Source organism: Pinus tabuliformis, chromosome 2_1 (assembly GCF_031772625.1).
Source record: "Pinus tabuliformis cultivar Carrire ecotype Pingquan chromosome 2_1, CPIR1, whole genome shotgun sequence".
Lineage (NCBI taxonomy): Eukaryota > Viridiplantae > Streptophyta > Pinopsida > Pinales > Pinaceae > Pinus > Pinus tabuliformis.
This window is the reverse complement of record NC_142299.1, coordinates 530,605,862-530,630,998: the sequence shown is the minus strand read 5'-3', so window position 1 is coordinate 530,630,998 and position 25,137 is coordinate 530,605,862. Positions and strand designations below refer to the sequence as shown.

At 38.5% G+C, this 25,137-nt stretch overlaps 1 pseudogene across 1 annotated transcript; it reads left to right on the top strand.

Annotated features, from left to right (window-relative positions):
• Positions 1–2,460: 2,460 nt before the first annotated feature.
• Positions 2,461–5,782, top strand: LOC149201327 (disease resistance protein Roq1-like; annotated as a pseudogene). The gene is made up of 4 exons (XR_016253864.1): positions 2,461–3,291; positions 3,379–4,458; positions 4,561–4,881; positions 5,007–5,782. The product of XR_016253864.1 is annotated as a disease resistance protein Roq1-like (transcript).
• Positions 5,783–25,137: the final 19,355 nt, after the last annotated feature.

Here is a 25,137-nt window from a genome sequence, read left to right as displayed (position 1 = left end):
CTCTCTTTCAATCATCTCACAGGCTAAGTTCCGTCATCGATCGGCGACCTGCTCTCTCTGGTTCAGTTCATAGATCTGTCTCACAACAAAATAACAGGGCCAGTTCCCGACCCTGTATCCAAACTCAGAATGCTTCGGCTCTTGAATTTCTCCTATAATGATTTATCTGGTCGCATTCCATGTACTGGCATGTTCAGAAACCTGAAAAATACAAATACATCAAGACTATAAATGAAATTCTGTTTTGAGAATTCTTAGTCTCATAAATCTTACATGGTCTCCATGGTTTTTAGTGGACATAAAGAAAAATATGATATTATGTTATTATGAATAGGTCACAGAGGAACAATATATGCAAATCGGAAAAGGAGAAATGCAAGTGTCATGCCTGCAAAATACAGTCTACTGGACATTCAAAGCATACTCTGGATCGATTGATTATCTTGTTATGTAAAGACAAGTGAATTGGTGAAAAAACTGACCAACGTAGGACGATACACCAGACCCTGTCAGGGTTCAAATCCGAGGACATTGACATTTGCAAATCTTTTCCAAATGACGCAGTGGGTCGGTCTGGTGTACCTCAATCTCTCTTTCAATCGTCTCGCAGGCTAAGTTCCGTCATCGATCGACGACCCGCTCTTTCTGGTTCAGTTCATAGATCTGTCTCACAACAAAATAACAGGGCTAGTTCCCGACCCTATATCCAAACTCGGAATGCTTCGGCTCTTGAATTTCTCCTATAATGATTTATCTGGCCCCATTCCATGTACTGGCGCGTTCAGAAACCTGAAAAATACGGTGTTTTTAGGAAATCCTGGACTCTGTGGGAAATGTTTTGGCTTACGAGATTGCTCGTTGAACAAGCCCAATTCTACCAAGAAGAAGAAGATAATAACAATAGCATCCATTGCTTCTGTAGTGGATAATAACAATAGTATCGATTGCTTCCGTAGTGGTTATCTATGCGGTTTTTTGTATTGGGCTTCTATTTTGGATTTTCAAAGAGAAAACATCCAAGTCGAAGTCCATTCTCATTTGCATTTGCGGGGTTCAAGTTTCAGAAATCGTTTTCTGAGAGAAATACAGACGTATTTCCTATTTGCAGACCTTCAGTCGATAATACCAAAGCCCTTGAGGTAACGACGTTTTTTCCTTCTTAGAAAAAAGCTAAGTAACTCTATTTCAGTTTCAGATAATCTATCCATGAATTTTAGTTTATTGGTATATGTTTTTTCTCTGTCACAAAAACAAATGGTTATCCCAACCGCTCCGTCTTCTTACCATTACCATCTCTGCCCATTACCATCTCTGTTCTCCTCCTTCGCGAGGGAGGTTAAGGGCATGCAGTCTACAACTACCGTCTCATGATCAGACGATTATGCTGTTTTGAATCGTCTAACACATAATCGTGGGGTTCACAATGAGGACAGGTGGGCAAGAGGGGAATTGATTTCAAAGGGGAACGCCTTACGGCGTAATTATTTAAATTAAATAAATTAATAAAAATATTAAAATTTAATTTGTTTAAATACTCAATGCAACAGCTGAAACATTCTTTATCAATTACAAAGATCATTTAAATCCATTAATAAAGATAAACTATAATGATACACTTTATTTTGAAAAGCATATATATAAAATATACCCCATCCAAAGCCATATACAATATATATTAGTAAAGTTTTATTATTTGCTTTACAACTTAGCAGCATAAATTTACCAAATATTTATAACATAGTTACTCACATTTAAATACATCTAGATGTGCAGATTATCCCGGCCCCTCCTCGAACGCAGAACACTCCGTCCATCATTCTTCCCCATCCCAATGTTTATTATTATTTTTTAATTTATATATTATAAGAATATATTATTTTAAAATTCAAAAATTAAATATAAAAAATAATTTATAATTTAAAAATAATTTTCCCCCAAAATATTAAGCTAAAATAGTTTTAAAATTACCTATGATCACTAAATTAAGATACTTTTAAAATTACATACAATTACTACATTAAAATACTTTTAAAATTACATATAATTACTACATTAATTAAAATATATATATATATATATATAAACGGAGTTGTCTATAATGCGACTTTTTGAGATTCCGGTGACGGAATCCGGCGGAAGAAATTGAGATGAAATCATGATTTTTTGCAGTTAAAATGGTTTTTTAACTGCATATTCGGATTCAGCACCCTGGAAAACCCCTGGGACGCTTTCATTGTGCAGAAATTAGCTATCAAACTTAGATTCCGATAAATCACTGCCGGATTTTCACCGGAAAAAATCGCCGGAAAGGCTTTCAAAAAGTCGCGTTAAAGACTACGTCTATATAAACAACATTTTTTAGATTTCAAATATTTATATAATAATGAGATATTACGACAAAGCTTGAGGTGGGACTCGGGTGATAAACAGCACTTGTGAATGAGTGTGGGGTCCATGCGTCTTGTCTTTTTGATCAATGCGTGTGGGGTCCGTGTGCGTCTTATCTTTTAGACCAATGCGTGTGGGGTCCATCAACGTCTTATCTTTGACATCAAAAACGCGTTGCATATGGCCATATTCTATGGTCGATGTCGGTTACAACAGGTGAAGGTTTAATCTAGATATTACAGGGATACAGGTGCACGCCAATTTTTCCACATTCCTCATGCCCTTTTAGTACCCAATCTTCTACAATTTCTCTGCGCTTTTAAAACAGTGAATCGTCTCTGTGCAGACTCTGCGTCCATAGCATCCAACCATTACTACCTTAATTTCTGTTTTGATCTCGGCAATGGCATCATCTTCATCCTCCACCTTCTCCTCCGCTGCTGCTAATTCCAGCAACAAATCCCACCAAGTTTTCATGAACCATCGCGGGGTTGATGTGAAGAAAACCTTCGCCAGGTCTCTCTACCGTCGCCTTCGCGAGAAAGGATTGACGGCTTTCTTCGATGAGGAGGAGATGCAAGGGGGATGTGAAATTTCTTCTCAACTCGCAGACGCTATTAGGACCGCCTCAGTTCACGTGGCGATCTTTTCTCCTCGATACGCTGAATCGGATTGGTGCCTCAATGAGCTCCTTCTGATGTTAAAGTCCAATGCTCCCATAATTCCTGTGTTTTACCGCGTTAGTCCAGCGAACGTTCGGTGGATGCAGGGCCTCTATGGTGAAGCTCTACAAACTCATGAAAAGAAGGGGCGACATGATCCCAGCACTATTGAAGAATGGAGAAATGCACTCCGTCAAGTTGCAAACAAGAGCGGGTTCGAGCTGCAGAAGGACAATGACGGGTAAAAACTCAAACCTTCCCTATCCTTATGGTTGTATTTTATAGGCATAGACGTTTGTTTCTCACTAGGTCTACTTAATTTCTCCAGCGAGGAATTGGTGCTGGAACTGCTCGATGAGGTGGTTGAATGTCTGTTGGAAAGGGTGCCAAAGCCAGATTTGTTCGTGGCGGAGTATCCAACAGGCCTCGATGACAAACTGAAAGATTTTGAAGATACAGTCCAGTTGACGCAACAACAGGGCCGAAAACCCCAGATCTTAGGGATTGTAGGGTTAGGTGGTGTGGGAAAGACAACACTTGCCACAGCATTCTTCAATAAGAAGAAATCAGATTATGATAGAAGTTGTTTTTTATGTGATGTCAGAGATCATACAACCAATGGGTCTTTACATTTGTTGCAGAGTCAACTTCTTAATAGCTTGATTGGCTTCAATAAGCAGGTAAGGGGATGCTTATAGAGCCTCTCAAATCTTGTAAAGCCATAGTGATCTTAGATGATGTTGACGTTGTGGATCAGGTGAAGGCATTTTTGCCCCAGTCTGATGTTCTCAATTCAGAGAGCTTAATATTGATTACAACTAGAGATAAGAATGTTTTGAGAAGCTTAAAAGTTGAAAATTCATCAATTTATAGCCTCTCAGGACTTAAGAAAGAGCACTCCTTAGAGCTCTTTTGTTCCCATGCCTTCAGCCAAGCATTTCCTCTCCCAGAATTTAAATCTCTGGTAGATAAGTTCATAGATTATTGTAATGGATTGCCCCTATCTTTAAAAATATTTGGGGCACTTCTTTATGGTAAAGATATATCTCAGTGGAAAGAAGAATGGGAGAGTCTTAGACAAATAGCTCCCAGTGCTATACAGGACACATTTAAAATAAGCTATAACTCCCTCAATCAAGAGGAAAAAGATATATTCTTAGACATTGCATGCTTTTTGCGATATAACAACAGAGATGCCGCAATAAGCATATGGAACTCATCGGGCTGGAGAGGAAATCGGGGGTTTCTAAATCTACAGGACAAATCTCTTGTAGAAGTGGACCAAGCAAATCGTATACATATGCACGACCACCTAAGAGACCTGGGAAGACAGGTTGCGGCGTCCTCGTTGCCTCGTCGTCTTTTAATAGCAAAGAACCTCATCCATAATTTGTCACACCAATCATCTGTAAGTGTTCAGTCATTCAATCCTTTAAAGATTATTCACTAAAAGTCTGTGATTGTTTGTTGAATGAACAAATAATAACGATTGTTTTTCAACAATGGACAGGAAATAACCTTCCGCGGAATTGGGATGGTTCCCGGTGAATATAGTGGCCAGGATGATGCTGATGATGTATTTGGCGTTGTTGATACTGAAAATGCTGTCTTGGAACGCAGTTTCAGGAGTGTGCAAATTCTTGATATGGAAGGTTGTCACCTGGAATCCATTTTGAGGAAGGCGAAGCCACCAAACCTATCATGCCTCAGGTGGAACAGATGTCCTCACTCTTCCCTGCCTTCCTGGGTTTCAGTGAAGAATTTAAGGATTCTACATCTGTACAAATGCGAATTAATGGCTCTATTGTGGAACGAGAAAAGTGAATCACAGGTAAATAGAAATTTGTTGGGTTAGCGTTTATATATTTAGCAGCTATTACAGCTGCACGACATTTGTGTTTGGAATGAATTCAAAAGGTTCTACAGATGAGAATGATGAACATTTTGTTTTTGCAGTTTCCGATATATTTGGAGGAGCTGCGGGTAAGACAATGTGAGAAATTGAGAAGCATAACCGGGTTGGAGCGGGCTACAAAGCTCAGATCACTGGATGTTTCTTTGTGTTCTCAGTTGGAAGAGCTGCCCAGTATGAAAACATTGGTATCCTTGGAGTATTTGTGCGCTAATGGATGTAAGAAACTGAAAGGCATATCAGGGTCGGCGCAGGCCACAAAGCTAAGATACCTACATGTTTCTAACTGCTCTGAGTTAGAAGAGCTGCCTAGTTTGGAAACATTGGTATCCTTGGAGAAGTTAAGGGCTGATGGATGTAAGAAACTGAAAGGCATACGAGCGTCGGCACAGGTGACAAAGCTCAGAGTCCTAAATGTTCGTGAGTGCTCTGAGTTAGAAGAGCTGCCTAGTTTGGAAACATTGGTATCCTTGGAAGTTAAGGGCTAATAGCTGTAGGAAACTGAAAGGCATACGAGCGTCGGCACAGGTGACAAAGCTTAAAATCCTAAATGTTTCTGGGTGCTATGAGCTAGAAAAGCTACCAAGTATAGAAACATTGGTATCTTTGGAGCAGTTATGCGCTAATGGATGTAAGACACTGAAAGGCATACCAGGGTCGGCGCAGGCCACAAAGCTAAGATACCTATATGTTTCTAACTGCTCTGAGTTAGAAGAGCTGCCTAGTTTGGAAACATTGGTATCCTTGGAGAAGTTAAGGGCTGATGGATGTAAGAAACTGAAAGGCATACGAGCGTCGGCGCAGGCCACAAAGCTAAGATACCTACATGTTTCTAACTGCTCTGAGTTAGAAGAGCTGCCTAGTTTGGAAACATTGGTATCCTTGGAGAAGTTATGGGCTGGTGGATGTAAGAAACTGAAAGGCATACAAGCGTCGGCACAGGTGACAAAGCTCAGATTCCTAGGTGTTCGTGAGTGCTCTGAGTTAGAAGAGCTGCCTAGTTTGGAAACATTGGTATCCTTAGAGCAGTTATGGGCTGATGGATGTAAGAAACTGAAAGGCATACGAGCGTCGGCACAGGTGACAAAGCTCAGAAGCCTAAATGTTCGTGAGTGCTCTGAGTTAGAAGAGCTGCCTAGTTTGGAAACATTGGTATCCTTGGAGAAGTTATGGGCTGGTGGATGTAAGAAACTGAAAGGCATACGAGCGTCGGCGCAGGTGACAAAGCTCAGAATCCTAATTGTTTCTAACTGCTTTGGGTTAGAAGAGCTGCCTAGTTTGGAAACATTGGTATCCTTGGAGGGGTTATCGGCAGCGCACTGTGTGAATCTGAAGAGCATATGGGGGTTAGGCCAGGCCACAAATCTTCGGAAGCTAAGTGTTTGTAAGTGCTTTGACTTAGAAGAAGTGGAAGGTATTGAACATTGTACGTGGTTAGAGATGCTCGATGTCTCTCAATGTCACAAATTGGTGTGTCCCGTGTGGGAGTAGCAGCCGAGAAGCTGTGCCGTGATTATTTTGAGAAGGCCCATCACTTTTGAATATATAAATCATTATTTATTATTGTTTATTATTTTAACAAGAGTCATTGTTGAAATAACCCTAATTTATTTGATGTTAAAAATACACGCATAATTTGTTGAAATAACCATAAGATTTGGAATCTTTGATAAAAACAATACACATTATATAAAAAACAAATTGACGGCATTTGGAATTAAAGGGAAAAAAAGAAATATAACATATAGTTAAGAATATAAACTTAAAACACCATTTTTAAATTAATGAGTTAACTATAAATTTAAAACACAATTTTTAAATCAATAAGTTAATTTCACAATCAGTAAGTAATATGAACATATATTAATAAAAAAATGTTTGTAACACGCCATATATCTATATAAATTTTGGAAAATCTCCTTCATTTATTATTAATGAGATATTACATTGTATAAATAATTAGTTATAAGTAGAAATATGATTACGTCAAATATATATAATATATATAAATTAATGATATCTATAAAAATATAAATTATGTGATTGGTTGTAAATAAGTAACTAATCATTTAAATATAGAAACTAACTAATTATTTAAATTTCCAACTTATTTGGATGCCTTAAAAATATAAATTATATGATTGGTTGTAAATAAGTAACTAATCATTTAAATTTCCAACTTATTTGGACGCCTTAGTTTATAAAAAAACACCATATCTACATTTTTTTTTTTATAAATTGAATTTATATTTTATTGGAAAAAGGAGATTAGAGAGATTGTCATTTAAATCTACCTAGTGTACTAAAAAACCATAATAAATCAAACAACCAAGTACATTCAAAGCAAAATAGCAAAATGCTCAATCTAGCACATCTAGGCATAATTATATTGATCATTTCCATAATATATACAAATAGGACAAAAAGAGACTAAGTCCGCAAGTACTTCTCCATGCATCCCTAGAAGTCACCAAAAATTGATTTCCACGTAAGAAAATAGTTGTCCGGGCAATATCCAATGCCATCGAAACGAACTAAGCAAAGCACCTCCATGCCATTAAAAAATCATCATAATTTAATTTCCACATCGGAAAATATATGTCCATGCAATAGCCGGTGCTAGCGAGACCAACAAAACACTAGGGAAATATATCCTCACCACCAGAGTATAAAACAATGTTGTCCAGGTTACAACCAAGATGCCATGAGGTACAAAGAAATCGCAAAGACAACATGCAGGCAACACACCTTATACACACCTAGTCCACCACCATGTCAAAACATAACGAGGAACCAAATCCATAGTATTCATTTGCAATGACCAGAAAAAACGCCTTGAACCAAGAACCACCATAAACTCATAATGCCATAACAATACCATATCATCCACAACCAAATCAAAAGCTTAATATAGGAGAAGATCTCACTAGTACTACCCCACATATCAACCAAGAGGAGTTATTCAACCAAATCACACCTAGAATAAAACATGTTGAGGATACAAACAAAGAATCCAAGAAGCCAAAAAGCAATACCTTAGCAATCTCATTGAAGACCCTCCAAAATTGTTTCCAAAAACATTAAATTTCTACATTGTTAATCGTGGTTGGGAAATAGATTGTAGATGGCGCCTAAGCATTAGATCAAGGAGGATCTATGAGGTCACTAGAGGCAATCACTCATAAGAAATCCCTCTACACAAGCCAAACGAGATTCCAAACTATCTAGAAAAAAACATGTGATTTTAGAGCATATGTTTGATATCCTTCAGAGACGAGAATACAATTGTAATTGTCCACCTGCTTATATTTGAAGACCATTCGCACTAGAGTATACATTTGAAGATATAAAGTAAGAGAATTCAGAAGATGAATCTTCCTTTCCAGGGTTGGCAATGCTTTTCATTCCAAATGTTCACCCATCAAATCTGAATCAAAATGATATAAATGATGTCCTTCATCTTGACTCTCCAAAACTTTAATTTCTTTCCTCACCTTAGGACGAATAGCATTGAAGAGAGTAGCCACATAATCGTATGCAAAGGGATGAAACCTCGTTGCCCCAAAGAAATGTTTTCTCCTCCATCCTACCTGCTACTCATCCTCAATCTATGAGGCATCAAAACTACGCAAAGATAATGCTTGGGGCACCTTTTGAAGGAATTAACATAGGACCCGGAACCCCAGACCTAATAACATGATTAGATCATCATCAAATTGCCAAACTAAAAGTTCCAAATTCACCAAGTAATCAAACTCCTCACAGTCTAGAACCATGACCCACTAAACTCTACAATGCCTTGGAACAAGGAAATACTTTCCTTTATGCTAACTTAATTTTGAAATGTAGAGACACAACACTAACAAGGTAGTGCCATGAATTAACAACCAACCCAGTGAAAAACTTAATGAAATTCCACAAGAAAACTTATAGCTATTTCGAACAACAAACACAATATAACTCAAGACCTGACTGAAATGAACACTGAAAGGCCCTCATTGACCAATAAAAAGCCTCAAGGATTGGAGAATTAACCTCAGAACAAATAGAAATAAAATATGAAAGACCCAACTAACAAAATGACACAAGATCAAGCATCGAAATAATATAAAAGAAATAAGTTAGAGCTTGCTCACCAACACACTAATAGGACCTTGAATACACCCTTGAAAGGAAATATTACCGCACATCTTCAACAATGAAAGATTGAACCAGGGAGGACAACAAAACCTCAAAGCAATGGAGAGACAACAACTGAAAGGGCATGTCCTCACCACCATTCACGTTAATTGTTCCATGGGGCAAACACTGTAAGGAAAAACATGTTAAAGGAAGATGTTGCCACCCATATCCATGCATGCAAACACCGACCGACAGTAAAAACGCCTAAGCTCCTTAATTGAGCAGGTACACTTGGGAGGAGGAGGGAACAACCTCCAATGAATCCATCATATCAAGATTAACACCCCCATCGAGGAACACCACATCTACATTAAAATAGTAATAGAAAATGATAAAAACAAGTGAGATAAATAAATGAAACAATAACTTATTAGATAAGAACATAATAGGATATTTAAAATTAGTTGATATGTAATATTTAAAAAATCCATTCCCTGGATCCATGATCCAGGTGGATATTGGTGGCGACTTGCTTATTCCACCTAGACCTCCGGTAGGTTTCATTAGTTTCCTTGTTTATAGCAGCAAAATATTCTTTTAGCAATTTTTTGGGTCCTAAACTTCCAGAGCAGTTTTGACCCCCTAAATGATGTTTTTTATGTCTACAGCAGACTCATAGCCAAAGGTAGGGATCTATAGAAAATCGTGTAGTACTCAGGGAGATCTTTTCAATGAGGTATCATACATGCCAAACAGAGATAATATGACCAAGTTACGACCCCAGGAAGTTGGCTACCCAAATAACCCTAACAGGGCCCACAAACTCTTTGTGTTCCATCTCTTGGGGTTAGGGTTTTGATTTTTTATGGTTTTCCCTTATTGTTCAATAATAAAAAGTTCATTGAGTCTCATTGTAACACAATTCATATGCATGTAGTCGCCACATCGCTTCTCAAAGATAAGTTATTATTGCCTGAGCCAATTTATTTCCATTTTGTATGTTAGCATATTTTAGTTCTTTGAGATTAATGAAGTGAAGTGTTATTTCTGCTACACCTTTGTATTTTTGGTTATATTTGTATTTATTTGTGTTCTTGCTTAATTTTGTATTAGTGGTATCAAAGCAGACTGCTCTTTCTTTATTTTTCTTTGCATGTCCCCAATGAGGTTGGAGTATAAGGAGTTAGGGCTCGAATTGGTTGAACCTTTGCAACACTAGTCTCGCAAACTCCGATGACTTCCCATGGCAAAAGAAAAGAAAGACAAGGGGCCAGGAGATCCTTTCAAAATATTTCTCGAAGAAACCCTTGAGCGATAGAGGAACACGATGATGGATAACTTCACCCAAATCCTTCAGCAGCTACCCACATGCAACACATCTTCTTCCAGTAGCCACTCTGGAAGTGACACTCCCTTTAAGGTACAAGTTAACTTTTACATCCCCATATTTGATGGTCAGATAGATGTGAATTCCATAGATAAATGGTTAAATCTTCTTGAAGGATATTTCTCGGTTTACGATTTTTCCAACCAGGAAAATATTACTTTTGGACTCCTCAAAGTCTCCCCCCACGTCAAGGACTGGTGGAAAACCTAATATGAGAAGAGGGACGAGAATGAACCCTCACTATCTTCAGTCCCACCCACCTAGAATTATTTCTGAGACATCTTCAAGGAGGAGTACTACCTAATCGAGAGATATGAGGATAAATACATAAAGTGGACCACGCTGTGACAGGGAAGGGACCAAGACATACTAGAGTTCACAAATATTTTTCATACCATTCGCACGAAGTTGGGTATCAAGGATTCTGAGCGACATTTGGTACTCAAGTACCATGGTTGTCTACACAAATACATCTAGGATGAGATGGAGTTCCTAGACATCTCCTCGCTCGGCGTTTCCTATCGATACGCTATCAAGGTTGAGCATAAATTTAAACAAAAGAATCGATACGTTGGATATGTGAATCCAAATCAAGGGAAAGACACCCCTAAACCACAAAACAAAGGAAAAATCCAAGGCGGGGTGACCTAGGACAACCCGTTGAAGCCACAAGAAAAGAACAACACCACAAAGAAAAAGGACACAGGAAAATGTTGTCAGTTCCATAAGAGCCCCACTCATAACACAAGAAAGTGTCAGGACAAGTAGTCATTGGTGATCAAGTTGAAGGCTTCCGAATTAGATGCATGTTCCGACTCTAAGTCAGAACCCGATAAGGGGAATGACATAGGGAAGTAGATTATTGATGCAGAGCCCAACGCCACTGTTAGGTCCCTATAATACTAGTGATTCCCCCATTACTATTATAATTGTAGCCCTTATTGTTATTGTTGTGGCCCTATTGTACGCACATTGTTATTATTGTGCCCCATAGAAGCCAACTATTACTATTTTTGTGCCCTTGTATTATTATTATTTTTCCAACTTTGATTGTATTGTGACACCTTAGACTCCTATATATAGAAAAGAGGTTTTTTCACTTGTAGCATCCAAGAATTGTTCATTTGTGTAATTTAAAGGAGGTTTCCCCCTTGAAGAAGCTGATTTTTAAGTCGTTGATCTATCTTTTCTATCTTTTTGTGAGCTGGATTCATAACATTTGGTATCAGATCTTTGGATTCTAGGGTTTCGCTGCTCCAAAACAGGTCATCGTGGCATTTTCGCTGTAACTGTTTTTATGCGACGTTTAAGAAGCTAAAAAAAAACCTATTCAAGCCGAAATCTCGGTGATCCTTGGGTCCAACTTTCAGATCTTGTGTCGCTATAGTTTTGGAGATATATTCCAAGTAAGTTAGGATTTATGCAGGCTCCCGAATTACATCCCAAATAGGTTACCTTGGGAAAATAGTTATAACTTTCTCTTTGAGTATCATATTGAAATTCTGTAAGAAGTTACAAAAAGAGGATGGACTGTAGTTTTTTGTGCATCATTTTCAAGTCCTAAGGTTGAAACAGTGACACATGGCACTTCATACAAGTTCGCTCTACTGAAAAAGTGTATAATCAGGTCATCGTGGGAGATTGGGCATAATGCTTTCTTGGGGAATCCAATTTCGATCAGACTAGTGGCATTGGAAAGAGGACTTAGAGGGCTACTATAGTACGCAATTTAAGACCTTGGAGATCCGAAATTTTAGAGATACATCAGATACAATATCGAGCTCCTACAAAGTGAAAAAAGGTGTGTAGTTTTTTTAAAACTTTTGCATAAGTTTGGTTTGAAAAATTAGTTTGAAAGAATTCGAAGGGCATAGTGAAGCATAATTATAATTGATGCCCCAAAGAAAGAAAATGGAAACACCTAGTAAGCAACCTAGAAGATCTAGCATAACTCATGAAGAAGATGAAGAAATGCAACATGACATATCAAAATTACGAGACCAAGTGCAACAAAATTCACTCTCACAAAAAGTAACAGAAGCTAAGATGGATGGTTTAAAGAAAGATGTGGAAGCTAAGATGGATGGCATGGAAGCTCAGATGGATGGTTTGAAGAAAGGTGTGGAAGCTAAGATGGATGGTTTAAAGAAATACGTAGAAGATAATATGAATGACATGGAAGCTAAGATGGATGGTTTCGAAGAAAAACTTAAAGGAAACATGGAAGATTTGAAAACAGATCTGAAAAAGTTTCTAAAATAAATGCTTACTAATGGTGAAAGGGTAATAAAGGAAACTCATGATGAGAGAAAAATAAATGTTAATCATGATTCAATAGACTCTAATGTTGGATCGAAGACCCACTAATTTCCAAAGATCGATATGAGGAAGTTTGATGGAAAGGATCCCGTAACATGGATACTACAGATGAAGCAATATTTTTATCTCCATAATGTGTAAAACACACAAAAGGTACGCATTGCAACTTTATATTTGGAACCAAATCAGTTTGTATGGTATCGATGGCTTTGCTCTCGTAAATAGATTGTCACTTGGGAAATTTTTACTGATGAAATGATAGCATATTATGAGGATACAAAAAGCAACACTTTTTTTAGCCAATTGGTAAATCTCAAACAAAAGGGTTCAATGATGGAGCACATTGAGGACTTCCAAAAGTTGAGTAAAGGGTAAAAGATATTCCAGAGGAGCATAGGATTGGTGTGTTCATAGGGACTTTAAAGGGTAACATCCAAAATGAGGTTCACCTTTGGGAACCTGATTCGTTAGAGAAGGCATTTAGGTTGGCAAGAAAAATGGAAAGCAAAATTATGGCAACAAGGAAGCCTACCACTCACAATTATAAAGATGGAAGTTTTTTTTTCCCTAGCCTTCCACAACCTACAAGGTTGACACCACAACAATTGGAAGAAAAAAGAGTAAAAGGGCTTTGTTACAGTTGTGATAGCAAATACACTAAAGGTCATAGGTGTGCTGAGAAGAAGTTATTTTACATAGATGGTGAAGAGGAGGAAGAAAAGGAATAAGAAATGTCAAAAGAAGAGGATATACACCAGGAACAAACCCTAGAGAAAGAAGAAATGAATCTGACCATATCTTGTAATGCATTGGCTGAAATTACCACTCCTCAAACTATCAAGATTGAAGGACATATCAAGAAGAAAAAGGTAATAGTGTTGATTGATTCGGGTAGTACCCATAATTTTATTCATTGTAAGATAGCCAAGGAATTGAATTGCTTCCTATATCCATCATCAGAGTGTCAAGTAATGGTTGCAAGTGGAGGAACCATAAATTTCTCTGGAAAGTGCCATAATATCAAGTTATCAATGGGAGAATATGTATTTAATAGCCCAATGCTTTCCAGTCCAATGGGTGGTGTTGATGTTGTACTAGGAGTCCAATGGCTACAATCCTTGGGTATAATAGCTTTTAATTTTTAAGAATGTTTCATGAAATTTCCTTCAGAAGGAAAGGAAGTTGAATTAAGGGGTATCGTAGGGAAACTGGGAAAGATAATCAGCTCTAACGCAATGAAAAATCTTCTAAAGAAATAACAATGAGGCATAATTTCACAATTATGTTCGCTAGAGGTTCCCACATCAAAATCATCTATTTCTCCAGATCTCCAAAAATTCTTGGACAATCATTCCAAGGTATTTGAGACTCCTAAAGGCCTCCCACCTATTTGTGATCATGATCAAGCTATTCATTTGATTCCAGGAAGTGTTCCTCCAAACATCAGGGCTTACGGATATCCCTATGCCCAAAAGAGTTAAATTGAACGTATGGTTGTAGAAATGATAGAGGTTGGTATAATTCAACCTAGTCAAAGTTGTTTCTTTGCTCCAGTAGTATTGGTTCACAAGAAGGATGGATCATGGCGCATATGTCCGGATTATAGGGAGCTCAACAAGCTCACTATTAAAGATAAATTCCCCATTCCTTTCATTGATGAATTAATGGATGAATTGCATGGATAAATTTACTTCACCAAGTTGGATCTTCATTTAGGATATCATCAAATCAAAATGAAGACTAAAGACATTCCGAAAACAACATTTAGAACTCATGAGGGTCCTTATGAATTTTTGGTCATGCCTTTTACCAATGCACCTTCTACATTTCAAGGTTTGGTGAATTCCATTTTCAAACCCTTCCTTAGAAAATTTGTGTTAGTATTTTTTGATGATATACTAATCTACAACAAGTCTCGGAATGATCATGTTCAACATGTTGACAGGGTGCTCAAACTATTAGAGGAGAAACAATTATATGCAAAAAGCTCCAAATGTTTCTTTGGAGTACAAGAGGTGGAATATTTGGGTCATATTGTATCTCATGAAGGTGTTAAGGTAGACCCTAGTAAAATTAAAGCCATTAAAGATTGGAAAATCCCCACATCCATAAAGCATCTGTGAGGATTTCTTGGGTTGATAGGGTATTATCGCAAGTTTGTTAAGAATTATGGAAGAATAGAAACACCTCTAACAACATTATTGAAGAAAGGTGCATTTTGATGGACTCCAGAAGCAACAAAGGCCTTTGAACATAAGAAAGAGGCAATGTGCCAAGCACCGGTCTTAGCTACGCCGAACTTCACAAAAACCTTTATTGTGGAATGTGATGCTTCAGGAAATAGAATTGGTGTTGTTTTAATGCAAGAAGAAAGACCCATTGCTTTCGAAAGTCGTCCAATCAAAGGAAATTATTTACACAAATGTATTGATGAGAAGGAAATGTTTGCAATACCACATGTACTTAAGAAATGGCGGCCCTACCTAATGCGAAGACACTTCAAGGTAAAAACGGATCATGATAGTCTTAAATACTTTTTAGAACAAATATTATGTTAAGAAGAGCAACAAAAATGGGTCACAAAGATGTTGGGTTATGACTTTGAAATCATCTACAAAAAAGGAAGCAAAATGTTGTGGCAGATGCACTCTCAAGAAAGGATGAGGATGTGGAAGCATTTCCTTGCGCCATTTCTATTATCCAACTAGATTGGATAAACGAAGCAAAGGATGAATGGAAGAATGACGAAGAAGTGTGGGCACTCATTCAAAAGTTACAACAATATCCCAATACATCTGATACATTTAGCTGGAAAAATGATTCATTATGGTACAAAGATCTCTTATACCTATGTAAGAATTCCCAACTCAAACGAAAGATTCTTATGGAATTTCACATCTCTCCCTTAGGAGGGCACTCATGATTTCTAAAAACTTACCACAGGGTTAAGAAGATTTTTTTTTAGGATGGCCTTAAATCGGATATTTAAAAGTTTGTGGCGGAATTTATGGTTTTCCAACAAAATAAAGTTGAAACAATTAAGACCCTAGGTCTATTACAACATTTATACATTCCAAGCCAACGTTAGGAGGAGGTTTCAATGGATTTTATCATAGGTTTACCCAAGTTTGAAGGAAAGGGTGTTATCATGGTGGTAGTTGACAGACTTACCAATTATGCACACTTTTGTGCATTATCTCATCCATTTAAAGCAAGTACAATTTCTACTGCATTTATGGAAACAATTCAAAATCTACACGGAAACCCAAGATTATTGTAAGCAACAGAGATCCCATTTTCACTGGAAATTTTTGGACATAATTATTTTCTTGTCTTAGTACTCAGTTAGCTCATAGCTCATTTTATCATCCTCAATCTGATGGGCAAACGAAGATAGTAAACAAATGTTTGGAAGGATATCTTTGTTACTTTGTATCTGATAAACTGACATAATGGGTCAAATGGTTGCCTCTGGCTAAATAGTGGTATAACACTTCATTCCATACTGCAACAAAAATGACCCCATTTATGGCACTTTATGGATATCATCCACCATCCATCACATCATATTTAAGAGAAAATTCTAAGGTTTAAGCAGTGGAAGATCACATTGAGCATTAACAACAAGTTCTCCAAATCTTAAATGATAACCTCACTTTGGCGCAGAATAGAATGAAACAACAGGCATATCAACATTGTAGCGAAAGAAGTTTTGATGTAGGTGATTGGGTATTCCTACGACTACAACCATATAAACAAATATCCCTCAGGCAAGCTAAGAAGGATAATAGATTATAACCAAAGTATTATGACTTGTACAAGGTGTTACAAAAGATAGGTACTATGGCATACAAATTGGAGCTTCCTACATCTTCCTGAGTGCACCCAGTTTTCCATGTTTCATGCTTACAGAAGGTTATAGGTGACAAGCTCCCAATTCAAACAATATTGCCAGAACTTGATAATGAAGGAAAAATAATATTGAAACCTGAATCAGTCACGAAAATAAGAACTCGACAGCTATGAAATCGATCAATTTCAGAGTATCTCACCAAGTGGAAGAACTTACCCGTTGAAGATTCCACATGGGAGGATAAGAATTTTATACAGAAGCATCCAGAACTACTTAAGTGTTGAGGACAACACTTTTTTAAAGGAGAGGGGCATGTTAGGTCCCTATAATACTAGTGATTCCCCCATTACTTTTGTCATTGTAGCCCTTATTGTTATTGTTGTGCCCCTATTGTCCCCATATTGTTATTATTGTGCCCCATAGAAGCCCACTATTATTATTTTTATGCCCTTATATTATTAGTGTTATGTTAGCTTTGATATATTGTGACTCCTTAGACTCCTATATATAGAAAGGAGGTTTTGTCATTTGTAGCATCCAAGAAACATTCATTTGTGTAATGTAAAGGAGGTTACCCCCTCGAAGAGGTTGATTTCTAAGTCGTTGATCTATCTTTTGTATCTTTTTGTGAGTTGGTTTTGATAACAACCACCATTTCCACCTCCAAGATCCAGAAGGATGAGCTCGAAGATCCAGAAGAGGGGCATCGCCTCTTTCACTCACAGATGTGGGTGAAGGGTTCTCTATTTCAGTTCATTGTTGACATCAGGAGCCAAAAGAACCTAATTTTAGCAAAGGTTGTGAAGTGACTGGAACTACCGACCACAACACACCCATAGACATACACTATTGAGTGGCTTCACGAAGGACAAGATATTCACATCAACTAGTAGTGTCGCCTTCCCTACAACATCAAGCTCTTCATGGTTGAGGTACTGTGTTATGTTTCTCCCATTTAATATTGTGATGTGTTATTAGGCCAACCATACTTGTGGAAATGACATGTTATGTATGAGTCTAGGCCTCGCACTACTATTATTAATTTGGGAAATAATTTGTACTGGATATTGGAGGTGGCATCGCCTACTACCATCTCTTTGATCACTGCGAAGCAATGCAGTATGATTATTTCCCAGACCGGGAAATTTGTTTTCCTTATGATTTGCCCTTTGGAAAATAAGAAGGTTGTGGCCACAACCTCCAGAAAGGGCTCCTCTACCTAGAAACAATAGATGGACAAGGTTGTGGAGGAGTATAGGGACATCTTCATCTCACCCTCAGGGGTACCTCTACACTATTAAATCAAGCACTCCAATGATCTGACCCTGGGCACACCGCTACCCAATGGACTGATCTATAGACACTATGTTCTGGAGAACGATGAAATCAAGAGGCAGATTAAAGAGTTGTTGCAGAAAGGGCACATCAAGTTCATCACCATGTGGGAGCCCGATTGTGTTGGTACAAAAGAAGGACGGGACCTGGAGATTTTGTATTGACTATCAAGTGCTGAACAATATCACTGTTTAGAATAGGTATCCAATCCCACAGATTGATGACCTTCTGGACCAACTCAAGTGGGCCAAATATTTCATCAAGATTAACTTGAAGTCTAGTTATCACCAGGTACCAAACAAACCCTCTAATGTGTGGAAGACTTCCTTCAGATCCAAGGAGGGAATTTTCGAATGGTTGGTCATGCCTTTTGGGTTGACGAATTCCCCCACAACCTTCATGAGGTTGATGGATGACATCTTGCGACCATTCACCAACTCATTCGTGGTGGTGTATTTGGACGACATCATGATCTTCAACCAAAGTTGGGAAGAGCACCTCCACCATATTCAACAGGTCCTCCAAACCTTGTGACAACACAACTTGTGTACCAATTTGCAGAAATGCACTTTTGGGTTGATCTAGGTTCAATATCTAGGGTACATCATTGATGAGAGGGGTGTGCATATGGACTTAGCCAAGGTACAAGTCATTCAGGATTGGTTAGCCCCAACCACTCTAACATAGCTCTGTGGCTTTCTGGGTCTTGCCAATTTCTACCGTAGGTTTGTGTTGGGGTTCCCTCATATCACTTGGCCTTTAAGTCAAGTCACCAAGGGAAGAGAAAAATCAAAGTCATTTTGGTTTGAATCCCAACATAAGGCATTTTCGGATTTGAAGCATCGCCTCTACTCTGCACCAGTTATCACATTACTAGACCAACAATAACCATTTGAGATTGAGACATATGCCTCTAACTGTGCTATTGGTGCAGTTCTTACTCAACATAGGCATCGAGTGGCATATCACAGTGAGACACTTTCAGATACGGTCTGGAAGTATCCCACCTATGACAAAGAGTTTTATTCCATTATACTAACCTACCGAAAATGGAAGCATTATATTTTGTTGAAGGAAACAGTCATCCACACAGACCACCGACCCTTGCAGTTCATACAAACACAAGGGAAGTTGCAGAACGATCACCATTAGAAAAGGTCCACATACCTACAATAGTTCCATTTGAACATTAAGTACAAGAAGGGCAACACCAATAATGTTGTAGACTACCTCAGTTGATTGTCGGTCATGGTGTTGACCACTGTGCTCGACTCTTATGGGCACAAGACTTCGGGGTGGTCGCATCTTTAGAAAGTGATCCAAAATTCAACAACACATACCAAATGCTCTTGGAAGGCAAGCAAGTTCCAAAATTTCAACTCTAGGATGCATTGTTATGCCACCTGCAACACCTCTATGTTCCTTCAAGCAAGCGTACCAAGATGATTTGGGAGGTGCACTAAAGTCGAGTCACTGGACATTTTAGAGTAGAGAAAGTAGTAGCAGTGATGCAGAAGAATTTTTTTTGGCGAAACCTTCTACAAGATGTTGGGAAGTACATCAAAACTTGCACTGTCCATGTTATTTCCAAACTGACCATCAAGAAACAAGGCCTATATACTCCTCTTCCTACTCCTAGTCAACCTTGGGAATCGATCTTGATGGATTACATGTCGGGATTTCCTTCTACTAAGCATGGGAACGACTGCTTTTTCATGGCCATCAACAGATTCTCTAAGATGGCCATTCTAGCAGTCTACAAAAATAGTATCACAGCAAAAGCCACTACTAAGCTCTTCTTTGAGAAAGTGTGGGTACATTTTGGGATCCCACAATCCATTATCTCATATTAGGATAGCAGGCTCCTAAGTACATTTTGGTCAATTCTCTAGTCGAAGATGGATACCAAGCTCAATAAGTCCACAGATTTCCACCCCCAAACTGATGGCCAAACAGAGGTCGTCAACAGGATGATTGTACACATTCTTCACATGTACAACTCGAAGCATCCACACACATGGGATGAAGCCTCCACTATGTCCAATATAGCTATAACAGAGCTCTCCATAGCTCAACTTACCAAATCCCCTTTCAGATGGGGTTGGGATTCCATCCATTATGTCCCATTGATGTGGTCATTCCATTTGTAGCTACTTAGGAAGACTCAGCTCATGTTCAGTCTGAAGCTTACAGGGCTAACAAATTCATTGAGCACATTCATCACATCCTCAAATAGGTCCATGACATATTGGATAGAGCCAATGCTAAGTACAAGAAATGATGTGATCAACATTGGGTGCCACACAAGTTCTATGTGGGCGACAAAGTTTGGCTACATTTGCAAAAGGAGCACCTTGTTGGGCCCCATCGTAAGTTTCGCCCGCTCTGATATGGTCCATACACCATTAACAAGGTTGTAGGTGACAATGCCTTCAATCTCAACATTCGACCTTTCCCTAGCCTGCACCTACTATTCAATGTGCACTGCCTTCGACCTTACTTTCCAACATTACTTGACACATCCAACATTGCAAAACAACTCACACCAATATAGTTTAACCCAAACTGCATGGAACATGACACAACTAATCAAATCATGGACACATAGATCAAGAATACTCACCAATAGAGGATCCAACTATATCGACTTGTCAAAGCAGACCAACTCCTTGACCAGGGCAAGTGGTTCACCATGGGCCAGGTTCAACAGAAATTTCCTCACCTCATGAAGGCTTTGCACACAATGGGGACCATTTCTTCCTAAGGAGGGAAGGTAGATCTAGGTGGATATTGGTGGCGACCCACCTATTCCACCTAGACCTCTGATCAATTTCATTAGTTTCCTTGTTTATAGCAACATTTACTATTTTTACTATTTTTTCGGGTCCTAAACTTCTGGAGTAGTTTTGACCCACAGAATGGCATTTTTTTAGGTCCACAATAGTTTCCATAGGCAAGGGCCTACTACAAATTTTGTAATGTTTGGAGAGATATTTCCAATGAGGTATCGTATGTGCCAAACATAGATAATATGACCAAGTTACGACCCAAGGAAGTTGGTTGCCCAACTAACCCCAATGGGGCCCACAAACTCTTGGTGTTCCATCTCCCGGGGTTAGGGTTTTGGTTGTTTAGTGTTTCCCCTTGTTGTTAAAAAATAAAAAGGCCCTTGAGCCTCATTGTAACACAGTTCAGAGGAATGTAGCCGCCACATATTTTCTCAAAGATAAACAACCATCACCCAAGCTAATTTATTTCCATTATGTATGTAAGAACATTTCAATTCTTTGAGATTAATGCAATGAAGTGTTATTTCTATTGCACCTTCGTATTTTTGTTTATATTTGTATTTTTTTGCATTCATGTTTAAGTTTGGATCAATTCGAGTGCTCGAGAGACCACTGGAATAACTCCCAAGTCCTATTTTCAACATCCTCCACTTGGCTCACATCCCTCACAAGGGGAAGTCATGGCCTTTACTCCACCTCGTTGGCTCCTGCTATCTCCGTATCGGGCTCCTCTTCTCCCACACCCATGCAATAAATTGACTAATGTCATGGAAATTCCCTTCTCGAGGCTTCATTCTTCCTTTGTCATTCCATCTAGCGCTCCCTCTGGCTCTGACACTATGACCCTGCTTTGATGCCATCAAATAATGAATCGTGGCAGGGGAGAGGCTGACGCCCTTGCAGAGGCAGATGTCGTGGGCATATCCCCACCACCTTCGACACCACCACCATTGTTTTGATGTTCAATTATGGCATACTAGGGTCCATTAGAAGAGATGTCATGTCTATGGAGGAGGTGGAGACTCATAGAGGTCATTTGATGCTCTAGGCTCCCTAGAACCTCCTCACATGCCAGCTTCAGTAGAGAGCCCAAGAGAGGCTGAAGGCCTCTGGCTGAATAGCTGACCTCTCAACCCACCAAAACCACTCCTTCTCCTCACTCAAACATCTAGCTAGAGACCTCAACATTGAATTCCAACCAAATATCCCTTCCTCCTCTTCTCCTACCCACACTCCTTCGCATTACCCTCATGTCGACTCCTCATCTTCACCTGTCCCTTGTGCTCCCGTGGCCCATCTGCCTCCTTCTCATGCTCCTGTCCCCTAGGTGGATGATGCTCCTCCTTCCTCCCATCCTCGTCCCAGTCCTAACAGTTACTACATCGTGGAAGAGATTTCAGCAGACACTAGTAGCATGCAAGCTCAATGCAGTGCCCAGGTATAATGTGGCACCAGCGTGGTGACCATGCAGTTCTAATGCGCAAAATATAACACTCCAACCTTATGGCAATTTTCAGGTTGGTTCTCTCAAACCATTCTGGCCCCATGGTAGGATCCCTTCAATTTTCATTTTTGTGTGGATGGTGGACATGTGTCGTAGAGCCTCGAGGCTCATTGATGGTTATGGATCCGCACTCGTTTTGGTTTCTCATGCAAAGAAATGTAACTTTAGATCTAAGGTGCATGTTTCTTGTTAACTGTCAGCTGTTTTTTGAAAATTTTGAAAACTTCGAGATTTGGTTTCTCCTTCTTGGGGGTAGATCCTTTCAGTTCTCATCTCTGGTTTCCTCACACTGAAGTAGACAATGCACACTTGGATGTAAACTATGTAAATTTTTTCTTTGTTAATACAATGTAAATACGTTTGCTTACAACCAAAAAATTAAAAAAATTAAAAAGATCATATTAATAACAAAAAAATATTTGAGTGTCAACTATAAATATACTACTTCAATGCACATATTAAATAACATAATTTCATACCAATTTTATATATAGAGATATAAAGTAGTTTAAATTAGTTATTTTTATATGAAATTTATTTAATTTTTAATATGAAATTGATATGTGGTATTTAACTAAATTTATTTAAAAAAATCAATGGGAATTTTATATATATATGGAGAGAGAGAGAGAGAGAGAGAGAGAGAGAGAGAGAGATTTTATTCCATTAATAGTTTATTTATAATTCACTATATGAGGGGGATTTGATAATTCCTTCAATGCTTAATATGGAGTTTACATGTAGGATTTAAAGAAAAACATTAATAACAAAAAAATCCAATGCAAAAAAGATTCAATGTAAATATTGAGGTAGTATGTAAAGTAAATAAAAATAAAAAAATGTTGATGGTTAAAAAAAATTATTACTGTAATGCTCAAGATGAATAAGGTGTGTAATTCCTTCCATTGGTAAGTGTTTTTTTAATGAGTGGCATGTAACATTTAAGAAAAGATATTATTAAAAGAAAAATTGAATGTTATATGGAAGAACGATTTGCCCACCAATGGGATGTTATCACTAGGATTAGGCTGTTATCAATAGGATTTTATGAAGCCTAGGTCAAGGCCAACCCCAATGTTGGATGGAAGGGCGATTTACCAATTAGTGGGATGTTATCACGAGGTTTAGGATATTATCACCAGGATTGTGTGAAGCATGGGCTAGGGCCAGCCCCAACATTGGATGGAAGAATGATTTTTCCACTAGTAGGACTCTATCACCAAGATTGTGCGAAGCTCAGTCACCAAGGCCAACCCTAATGTTGGATGGAAGGATGATATGCCAACTAGTGGGATTTTATTACTAGGTTTAGGATACTATAATCAGGATTGTGTGAAGCTTAGGCCAGGGCCAACCCTAATGTTGGATGGAAGAACAACCTTGATCCGAATGGAAAATGGCATCAACCCATGGTACTCTTCCACCTATAGTAAGTGCCCATGGTATTGTGACATCCAACCATGGTATTCATTCACCCATGGAATTGGCCCGTGGTATTGTGAAATCCACCCATGGTATTCATTCACCCGTGGAATTTACCCATGGTATTGTAAATGGCATCTGCCCGTGGTATTGTAAAATCCACCCATGGTATTCATTCACCCATGGAATTGACCCATGGTATTGTAACTGAAAAATACTATAAGTAACAAGTCACATTTTGAAAAAGGAGAGATTTTCCGCCACAATGTAGCCTTTACAGTTCAGAGGCATGTAGCCGCCACATCTCTTCTCAGAGATAAGCTACCATCGCCCTAGCTGGTTTATTTCCATTTCTGGTTGTAAGCATATTTCAGTATTTTCCATTAATGAAATGAAGTATTATTTCCACTGCATAACTATTTTTATGGTTACCTCTGTATTTTTTTTGCATTCATCTTTAAATCCATATCAATGCGTTTAAATAAAAAGTTTCTTTGTGGTTTTGTTTATTGGGCATTCTCCTATTTTTCTTCTGGCAATGCAAGTTTTCAGATCTTGGGGGCCTCTCCTCCCAAGATCCATTTCAATCTTTTAGATCTTGGGGGCCTCCTCCCAAGATCCGGATCAGTGGTATCAGAGCAGATTATGATTCCATGGAAATGAGGGTTTGATGCATATTTCAGTTTCAAATTTTGTAGCAATATTCAACAAAATTCAGGCATGTGCTACAACCTCCACAGAGCATTTTCTTGGGTCAAGCAGGAAGAATTTTTCTTTTCTCATTTTTTTGCAGGAATTTTTTTTTTGGGGCGGCGACTTTGCAGATAATATCTGAAACATTTGGTACAAAATTTACAAAAACAAAGACCAGATCTAGATTCCTCTCGAAAAATCACCCAAGTTCAAAAAAAAAATGGGTCAAATCGGAGTCCGGATGTGGGAGATATCGCTGATTTAAAATCAGTTATTTTTTTAGAATTTTTGTGACGACGGAACTATTGCAGCGTGAATCTGGGATTTCAGAGTGCCCAGATAAGGATTTCCAACTCATGGGAAGATGCAAAATGATCCTTCTGCTTCCAAAAACAGGTTATAATAAATATTCTGAGTTATATTGGCTGAGTTATGTCCATTTTAATTCTGGAGCAGCATTCGGAGTGGGTTTCCATTGGAGATGTGCCCTCCCACCCCACTTTAGTAGGCACCTGCTTCACATTCACCAGTTTCAACATAGCAGCATTCGATTTGGGTTATTTGGAGATGTGCCCTCCCACCCCAGGCTATGTAGGCACCTGCTACTTCATCAACAACCAACATCACGGTTATGGGTCAACCGCATAAAATCCTTGTCATCGAAGTCCATTTGCTAGGCCGCACACTGTCAGAATCACAGTTGGTCACAAGCATTACAGGGTATCTCTATCCTCGGATCTTCGTTTATCAG